Source organism: Amphiura filiformis, chromosome 6, assembly GCF_039555335.1.
Source record: "Amphiura filiformis chromosome 6, Afil_fr2py, whole genome shotgun sequence".
Classification (NCBI taxonomy): domain Eukaryota; kingdom Metazoa; phylum Echinodermata; class Ophiuroidea; order Amphilepidida; family Amphiuridae; genus Amphiura; species Amphiura filiformis.
In genome coordinates this window covers 56,863,870-56,873,687 of record NC_092633.1, presented here as the reverse complement: position 1 = coordinate 56,873,687, position 9,818 = coordinate 56,863,870, and the positions used below count along the sequence as shown (strand labels likewise).

The window sequence follows — 9,818 nt, the reverse complement described above, 5'->3', positions numbered from 1 at the left end:
AAACTACAGCACCTAGAGTCTTGATTTTTGCAGGATATATTGGTTTAATAAAGTACAATTTAATCGTGTAAAAAAATGAATTAAAAAAATTCAGTGAGGGCGTCCTCCTCAGCAAATGTTATAATATGGCTTTAATACCTTTTCCAGATTTTTGTAGGTGATATTAGAACCGGAAATGAAAAAAATTAGCTTGATATGTTTTGATTATGCTAACAAATTATAACTGAAACAACATGAATTGAAAACAAATAATGCATTGTAACTTGAAAAATATTATACCAGCATTCAAGTTTTACTGTTCAGAGCATGAGAATCTGCTAGGGGACTATAATTATGAATGACATTACTTTAAGTGCTGAAAGTTGAAATGAAATTAATCACTTTTTGTCACTTGCTGTTTTCATATTACTTCCCGTGGGTTTCAATTACCAATTGCCATTTCCATAGATGGGTTATGATTCCAGTTAGCTTTTTTCGTTGCTGAATTCTGATTTCATTTTTAATTCGCTTTCAAATTACAAGCTAGGTAAGACTCTAGGTTACACAATCATAAAAATATAAAAGGGCTATATATTTGCAGAAGCTGAGATATGAGGGTGGAGGCAGAACCTTTTAAATGACCCTCCTACAGCCAGGGTTACAACTGAATCAGAAGATCGAGTAAGCATTGAAGGCCCATTCAGTGATTTGATGATTCGGAGGTTTGTAAAAATCATCAAAATTGAGGTTTGGGCACTTTTGTTAGTGTCATATCTGTGCTAACATAGCCAGCTAGCTAGTGGTTGAACCGAAAGCCGTGTATTAAAGACAAAATAAGACATTTTACATGAATCTGCATATATACTACATATATTTGAATGGGGCTTCAACTTCGTCAATACTGCTGTTCCTCCTTTTTTTTAAAATTTGTTCATTAAAAAAACAAAAAAACAATGACAATGTTAGTGACCTTTCCTTCAGTTATTTTTTACACTTTCGCTGGGATCACTGAATGGGCCTTTTGAGCTCTGGGCTATGGCAGTATAAATTTAGCTTCAAATGACGGTCACTCATGATACCGAAAGTTGACGTTCTTATTGCGTAAAAATTGCGAAGAGTCTATTCCTTCCTGTTTTATTAATGTGTCTTTGCCTGTTGACAGGGGATATAACGTGATTTTGATTGCGGAAGAAACGTTGTCATCATTATAATTATCATTATTATACAAAATGTTATACTTGTCTGTTGTTCTGTTGAAAGGTCTGACAGGAACAGTACTGATGAACCATATTCCCGGACCATATTGTGTGCCTTCCAGGACTTCTAATGCGCAACATAGGTACAGGTCTGACGTAAAAGGTTGGCTTGAGGCCGATTAACACTTGAAAATCAGTGTCAATCAATATATCTATACATAAGTACCTATTTGTATTGGCATGTTGTCCTATTCGTGGGTAGTATGCCGGACACACCGACACCGCCTGGCTAATAATTATTTGGTGCAGAAGGGACACTAAAATGAATACACGGGATCGATACACGTGAATTGCTATGCACGATTTTGATATCAGACGAAAATCTTCTGATACCGGGTTAGAAAATGATGAATATCTCCCGTCATGATTTTTTTCTCAAGAAACCAGATTTGGTCTCATAAACTTGGAAATACGTGTTGAACAGATATGATAGTCGCTAGAATGCGCTTTGAAAATTGGCCGTGCGCTTTGAACTCAAAATTTGACCATTTTATATTGCGTTGGTCCTGTTATGGACTACAGCGTGCAGCGTGTAGTACAGCTGCACTCACTGTTGGCAGTATAAAGTCGATGACCATTGACCTCAATGGGGTATACAAGCTTAATCACGCACAACCAAGATCGATTACCCGGCTATTGTGAGTAGCCTTAGTTATGTCCCTCGACTAATTATTAGTTTAAAAGAGCTTTAAAGGTTTGAACCAAATGGCTAATCGTGGCTGTGGATTTAACCTACCATGGCGATTCCTGCCATGAAGATATAGGGTCGAAGACACTGTGCCGGAGTTGTATGTACATATCATGGCATCTAACCTTATTCGTGACTGTTTCTGCAACAGGAATAGCTGTAATGCAAAAAGAACATAAAGCCAATTTGTCGGCAGAGTGCTACACTATCGTAAGTGGTCAAAACATGTGCTTGGATAGGTAGTTTCAAAAGATTTTCAACATTCGCCTTGCTATAACATTGAATTGCGTTATCTGTTGACCTGGTGACGAAAAGTGTTTTCAGGGGCAAGTGTTAGCTTTCGTTTGATATTTAAAAAAATTCCGATTGGATGAAGGGAACACTTGAGGTTTCGACAAAAACCAATCAAAGAGGCCCATTTTCAGCTAGAAGCTCCACAGCTCTTACATTGCTATGTACTCAACCGTGTAGTGCAATCAAAGACTGTGTGGAGACAATTCACTGCTTGTTGTCCTCTGCTTGGAAGCTCCTGGACGAAAATGTGTGCTCAGGTGTATCGAGGTAAACTGTGCGCATGATGGTTTATAAGAGAATCGTTTTTGTATAGAAACCTTTCCATAATGCATGCATGACTATCGTATGTGCCACTTACGATAGTCTTACACGCTAATTTGGTTTTTCATCTGCTGCAAGACTATCGCATGTGCCACATACGCTACTTTCTTGGACCTAAACAACAAAATCACTTAAAGCAATAATGTGTGATTTGCATAAAGAATAGATTCCTACTTAAATGTTTGTTTTCACTGATCACATTATCCTCTTTTAATTTCGAGCTAAACAAATGAGGTATAACGAAGAAAAAAAATCGTGTACTGCGCTCGCCGATCGTAACATGTAATGCTGCACGGAGCATCGCGCTCGACGTGTGTACACATAAGCCGACATCCACGGGAGATATTAGCAAGCAGACGATCGATGAACTCTGAATAAAACCGGGTCGACCCGGTTTTAATATAAAAAGTTAAATTTTACTGTTATTAAAGCACTTCAGTCTTAGTCTTTTACGTGGTATTTTAGTACACCACTGGGCATTATAATTATGCAAAAAGTAGGAATCGCAGTAAAATTGACGGCGTCGCTGTGAAGCAAATCACACATTATGGCTTTAATGCTACACCATCGTAAGTGCAAAATAGTCTCTAACAGATCACTGACTGTGACGTTGACGGCTATAGGCGTTGTCACCAAGGTGGCTAAGTTCATAGCTCCCATGACTGGTAATAGAGACGGCAAATCCGGCGTTTTTATTTTTAGATTCAGTTTTATATCTTGAGAGATAACATTAGGGAAAATGTGTCTTGCTATTGTAAATATTATGTGCCAAAATAAATTACAGTTCTTAAGTAACATAAAATGACAAATATTGGACATGAACCGATATTGCGCATATCCTAATTTAGCAGTGGATGCAACACTATCTTATGTGGCACATACGATAGTGTTGCACTCTACACTCATTTCTATTTGAGTGCAACACTATCTTATGTGGCACATACGATAGTGTTGCACTCTACACTCATTTCTACTTGAGTGCAACTATCGTATGTTGCACTTACGACATGTAAATCAGTAAATAATCCCGGTAAATAATTCATCTATTTATTAACTTTAACCCCATTTATATAGTGCATATTATTAAAATTAAATTGCTTCACATTCTCATGTCATTTTATGTCTACTTGGAAAGAAACGGGTACACAAATGTGACACGCTCTGACAAAACCAGGAACATTTTTGACATTTCATGATATGAATTAAAATATAAGAACTAGACAATATGCTTTAAATTGATACCAAAATTATACGAATAGCATCAATACTTTTCAAGATATGGATAATTTTGCAAATGATACCTTGATATTTTTGCCAAATTGCTATTCTGAGTAATGGCTCAATTAGTTTCCTGCCTACACAGAATTAAATAGGGAGTTCAACTGTTGTTTGTTGATTAAATAAACCTCTTTTTAATAAGTACTTCCAAGGATTTGAAAGGCCACTTAGTCCCACAGTCAAATACCATGAAATTAAGAATTCCAAAATTTCATTTTAATTTTTATTGGAATGTCAACTTTAAAGGACTATAACTCAAAAACACGTCTGGCGACTTGTTCCGGGTTTTGTTGGAGCTGGTCACAAATATGTCCCTCCTGTAAATTTTTTCCAAACTGCACTTAAGAGAGTGTAGCACTCTGCCGACGAATTGCATATTAGTTTCAAAGATAAGGTAAGTTTCATGCCAGGAGAGCAAACTTGTTCCCTATTGAAACGACTCTGTTGGGGTCTAGGATTTAAGTATCTGTCGGGGTCGGGGGTCCCGAGACCGGGAAGTTCGAGACCCAACCATTTGACAAGGTTGGATACATTTTAAATGATTTCCCCCATGCTACAAAGTACAAGAAACACATTTAAACTTATTTCCCGTGACTTGGTCACGGAATTCACTCTTAATATAGAGGCAATAAGAATATTATTTTGCTTTGCAATAATAAGCATTATTATATTCTCACATTAAATGTTTAATTTAAGCAACTCAAGTGGTGCAATACAATATTGTTTCACAATCAACATTATTGTTACTATAATGTGTGTAACTGGTATATATTGTGAAACGAGTGCTTGTTCTTATATCAGAAAAACAAATCGAATGATTATGTAGTAAGCGCAATGAAAATTTTGTATGCTGGTGGTATTTGTTATAATATAATAAAGAGATTCTTTAATTTTCAAAATGTGTCCATCCTATGTTGTGGGGTTTATTCTTGACTCTATTTGAGGCATTTTTCAGTAATTTCAGGGTACATGGTAATACGATGGCCCTATTCACACTGTGCCCTACTTAATTAATCTTATATAATATAAAATGTGACATTTAAGAGATGAAATGCGACTATATGTAGACGGCAAGAGATATATTATTGAAGCTGCTCCATCTCTAGAAGGAGTAACATAATATGAATCGGCAAGACTTGATCAAATCAGATAAAAAGGATTATTGCTGGCTTTGATCATAAGGCTTATATATATTTGTACTCAGTAAATTAACGCCTTCTAACTAAGCACGTGATTTGCCATCTCCAGCATATTACAGTATGACAATACGTAAAGATTTGACCTACTTTTTTCTCCATCGATGGAGAACTGTGTCAGCTGATGACTTCGTGAATTGCTTACATAGGTGCTACGAGTATTATAGTTTTTGTTCTTTTTAACACCAAAAATAATTATTATCGATTCAGTTGAACCAGTGTAGATATACATGTATATTTCTGCTGTTACAATACCCGCCATACTAACAGCTAAATCTTTTATACATCAGTGCGATATACGTAAGTGTTATTATAAGGTAATTCAGTTAATTGTACAGCCATCAGTATACAAGAAAGCCGGAATCGGTAATACGAAAGCGCATACAGAAAACGTCCAATTTAATATTATAGCACATGCATCTCAGGTCTTCTTTTTCTGGTGAAGTTATCCATTTGGTAAAAATCGGTAAAAGATTAAAATATGGCTAAAAGCTATTACCAGTGATTGCACCAGTTAACCAAGTCGTCCGAAACATTAGCCCTTTTCTGTGCCGCGTACTATATTTTATGTTTTTACCCTTTTTTCATATCGATCTTTCTTAGTAAAATGCATCGTATTAACTTAAAAGATTTAAAATATCATCATTTATGAAAATAAAAACAAAACTTAAAATCGGAAAATCATGTAAAAATCTAAACAAACACGAAGCGTCAAGACAGACAAGATTTGGGTGAATAAAAATTCTATTTGAATGTCAGTCGGTCTGCGGAGGTTATGAATCACACTCTCTTCCTATATGGATCTAAGTATAGTGCAATATACAGGGTGTCCCAAAACGCCGGCCAGAACGATCACTGATGTAAGTTTTAACTTTGTTAAGTAACAAAGTTACTTCTAACTAAACACGTGATTTGCCATCTCCAGCATACAATGAAAATACGTAATTTGCTTGGACCTACTTTTTGTCTACGTGGATGATGAACTGTGTCGGTTGATGACCCCGCTGATGACTTTGTGAATTGATATAGTTTTTGTTATTTTTAATACCAAAAATAATTGTTATTGATTCAATTAAACCCGTGTAGATTTACTTTGACATATACATGTAGCTATATAGAGGCTATCCACTTTACTCATGTGTGACTTCTAACAAAAGGCGCTGGTTCCCGTAGTATTCCTCATTCAAACCAAATCAATGCATGACCTCGGAGTTACCTGCATGACATTGGCGGGCTATTTTGAAACAGCCATGGCTGCACATGCAAGTACTTCTTATGAAAGTGCTAAACAAGGTATAGCAGTCGTTGACAGGATATGCAGCTTATAGAACACGGACAACCTCTATTGTTATAAAATGTATAATCCCCGCTATAACGGCAGCTAAATTGTAAATACAACTGTGCTATAAACATAATAATAGTGTTATTATTTATGTCAATTATCGCGCAAGGCCTGTTCTCGCGATTCACAATACAATGCGCCGCCAACAGTTGCCAGACTGTTCCCAGCCACCATTTGATTTTTACGCGAGTGTGGTGATAATAATAATGCTGAAAACAGCTCCACGAAGGATTCCGTGTGATCAATAGATCGCAAATGGATCTATATACTACAGAGATGACACTAGGCTGGAGGCAGCAGACTTCAGAACAGCAACGGAGGACAGAAAGTTTTGGAAAACCATTACAGTCCTATACCAGACAAAACGGAGCTCGGATCTACGAGTCGATTAGCTTAAAACATTTGGGTGTAAACACATTCGATTTAGTGTGTCGGATTGAAAAATCTAAGGTGTTGTCCCCATCGTAGGATGAGGGTCAAGCTTTGATTGCATTGAAAAGTCTGCTTCTTCTAAATGCAACATTGGGTCCTCTTGACATGACCCGACTTTATAATTTTACAATCTTTAACTTTATATTCATACAAATAAAGTTACACATTCAGTGGATTTTATGTTGAATTTTGAATATCACTGGAAACTAATGAGCATCAAACATTTTGATACATACCGTGATGAATGCAAGCATCGAATCTCGCAAATCTCCTTACAATAGTAATCATAATAACAAGAACAACTTGTGCATATAAAATAAAGCCTTGCAAACGGCTCAACCGTTTAAGCACTCAAACAAGTCAATATTTGCAAATCAATATTTTGACAAACAAGTGTAAATATTATGAGCATTATATAAAATAGAGTAAACTATTCAAATACATGTATTACTCTAATTTTAGGTTATTATGACAAGATTATATTGCGTTCAATAAACAATAACATTCATGATATTAATACATCCATCTTACCAACACCTGTGAATTATTTGCAATTCAGTCAGACTTTCGCCCACCGGCTTGATCTGCTTTCTACATACACCTGAGTAGTTCGATAACCTTACGAAGCATTTTGGTACATTTTTGTGAAAAATAGTATGGCCCCTGGTAGCAAATTGTTCTTGAATTTAAAACCTAATTGATTTACTTCCTACTACAATTTTGCATTCTCTTAGAGGTTCTGTTCCATATGAGATACTTTAATGAAAACATCTGAGAGCTCTGAGACATCTCATCGAGTCTACTGTGTAGTCGGATAGAACTTACTTCATGTCCTTGTGAGTGTAAAATAGGACATCTGTATATAATAAGAAAATAACTGGGTGCCCAATGGCCAGCCTTGAGTATTCCGAGAAATCCGCGGTCAAAGCCGACATACATGTAGAGGTCAAAACTCAATATTATTCAAATTTGGCTATAACTTATTCCAAAATATTCCTCAAGGATTCAGAAATTTAACCCACATACGACTACTCAGTCTGGAGTTTAATATTGGCGAAAGGTCAAAGGTTGAAATTTGTGGTCAAACACAGGAAAGTGATCCGATTTTGATGTTGTTTATGTTGTTACAATAATTCAGAAAAGAAATAGTTTGCACTACCTACGATGCTTCGTTACTATGGTAACACAGCAAGAGGAGTTTCTGCCCAGTGCGTCCAATTAATGTTGTGATGTATTTTCCAGTGTAGGTAACGAAATGTCGTACATAGTGAAAACAATTCTTTTTCTGAATTATTGTAACAAGGCAAACATATTGATACCATTTTTTTGTTATCATAATCGGATAAATATTTTGTGTTTCACCCATCGGAGCCCAAATTTCAACCTTAGACCTTTTTGCTAGTAACTCCAGACTGGTTGGTCGTAGGTAGGACAAATCATATATTTTCTGAATCCTTGACCTGAGGAATACTTTAGTATAGCTTTTAACCAAATCGGAGCAAGTTTGAGTTTTGACCCCTGTATAACCTTTGACCTCATTTTTCGTTCAGTGCTCAAGAGTGCCCACTGGGCACCTGTCATTCTTGATCTCTCAGCATGTTAGGCATTAACTTTAAACAAGAAAATGTTAGTCATTCGCAACTTTACACTAAAGGGGAAAGAACAAAAGGCATCTACTCGACTTGTGTCTTTCAAATTGATTTTACTGGCTCATATTTGCGATACAAGTTATTCCACAATCGACCTAAATACAAAGCAATAAATGATGTATTAGAGACAGACATTCGGGCCCGTCAGACTATTAGTTTTATGATTGCATTTGTTTTTGCATCTATCATCAGAGAATAAAAAAGTTACAGTTTGTATTGTTTGGGGATTGACAACACGAATATTGCAGAAGCTTCCAAGGATATATTCAAGCAAAATTATTTACTAGTAAAATTTTGAGCGTTCAAATTTATATGGGGCTGTGCAATTATGAATATAATTTCCAAACCGCGTGCCAAAAACTGCTTGCCCCCTCTCCGCCTGGCAGTGGCGTAGATTTTTTTTTGACATTGGTGGGGGGGTGGGGGTGGGGTTGGAAAAAAAAATTCTTGAAGTATAGCGATCCAGCACCTTTTGGCGACAGAATGAGTTTATGGTACAAATGCGCGCGAAGAGCGCGCAAATGTTTGCCATTTTGAAGCTAAACTGGTAAAATATTGTGCAAAAGTGGAATAAATACAATTTGGGGGCTAAAATGGCCAAATATGAGGTTAATTTGGTCAGAAACCCACATACAGACGTCAACATGGGGGGGATGATTGTATGGACCATCCCCCTGGCAAAATATTGGGGGGTTATCGCCCCCATCTCCCCACACGAGATCTACGCCTATGCCGCCTGGCCAAAAGATCTTTGCCTTGCCCCCGCCCCCCCCCCTCTTTGCGCATGCCAAATTTTGGGATCACAATTAGCAAACCTTAATGGTCTGTATATATATTGCAAGTGTTTCCATACTGTTCTTGAAAATCTTTCATTTAAAAGGCGCCCGATGAATGTGTGCCAAAAATTGCTTTTCCCCCTCTCGGCTCGCAAAAAATTGCTTGTCTTTGTAGTTTTTCCCTGTCTCTTTCCCTCTCTCCTTTGTTCTCATTCTCCCTATCATATATCATATATGTTATGGGTTCTCTCTGACGTTATTGCGACATTGGCAATGATACATGGACAATGATATCGATGACAGCATAACTGCATGCGAGCTTTCAACTTTAATGGTAGGTAATGTGGCAGTACATTGTTTTTCTCCGTATCTCTTTTTCTCTCAGCAATCACTTCTTTCTCTCTCGCTCTTTTCTTTTCATCACCTTTCCCACTCAATTTCAGACATTCTTAGCTATACAACTATTAAAGCCATATTGCAACATTTACTGAGAAAGATGCCTTCAATATGTTTTAAAATTCTGTTTTTACACGATTGTAATGGATTTCATTAAACTAACATAACATGCAAAAATCAAGACTTTAGTGCTTTAAAGTCAATTTCTTAA

General features: G+C 36.6%; 1 protein-coding gene across 1 annotated transcript in view; it reads left to right on the top strand.

Annotated features, from left to right (window-relative positions):
• LOC140155696 (replication factor C subunit 4-like) overlaps positions 1-9,818 on the top strand; it is a 443,685-nt gene that overhangs the window by 81,953 nt on the left and 351,914 nt on the right. The gene's annotated exons all lie outside the window — the stretch shown is intronic.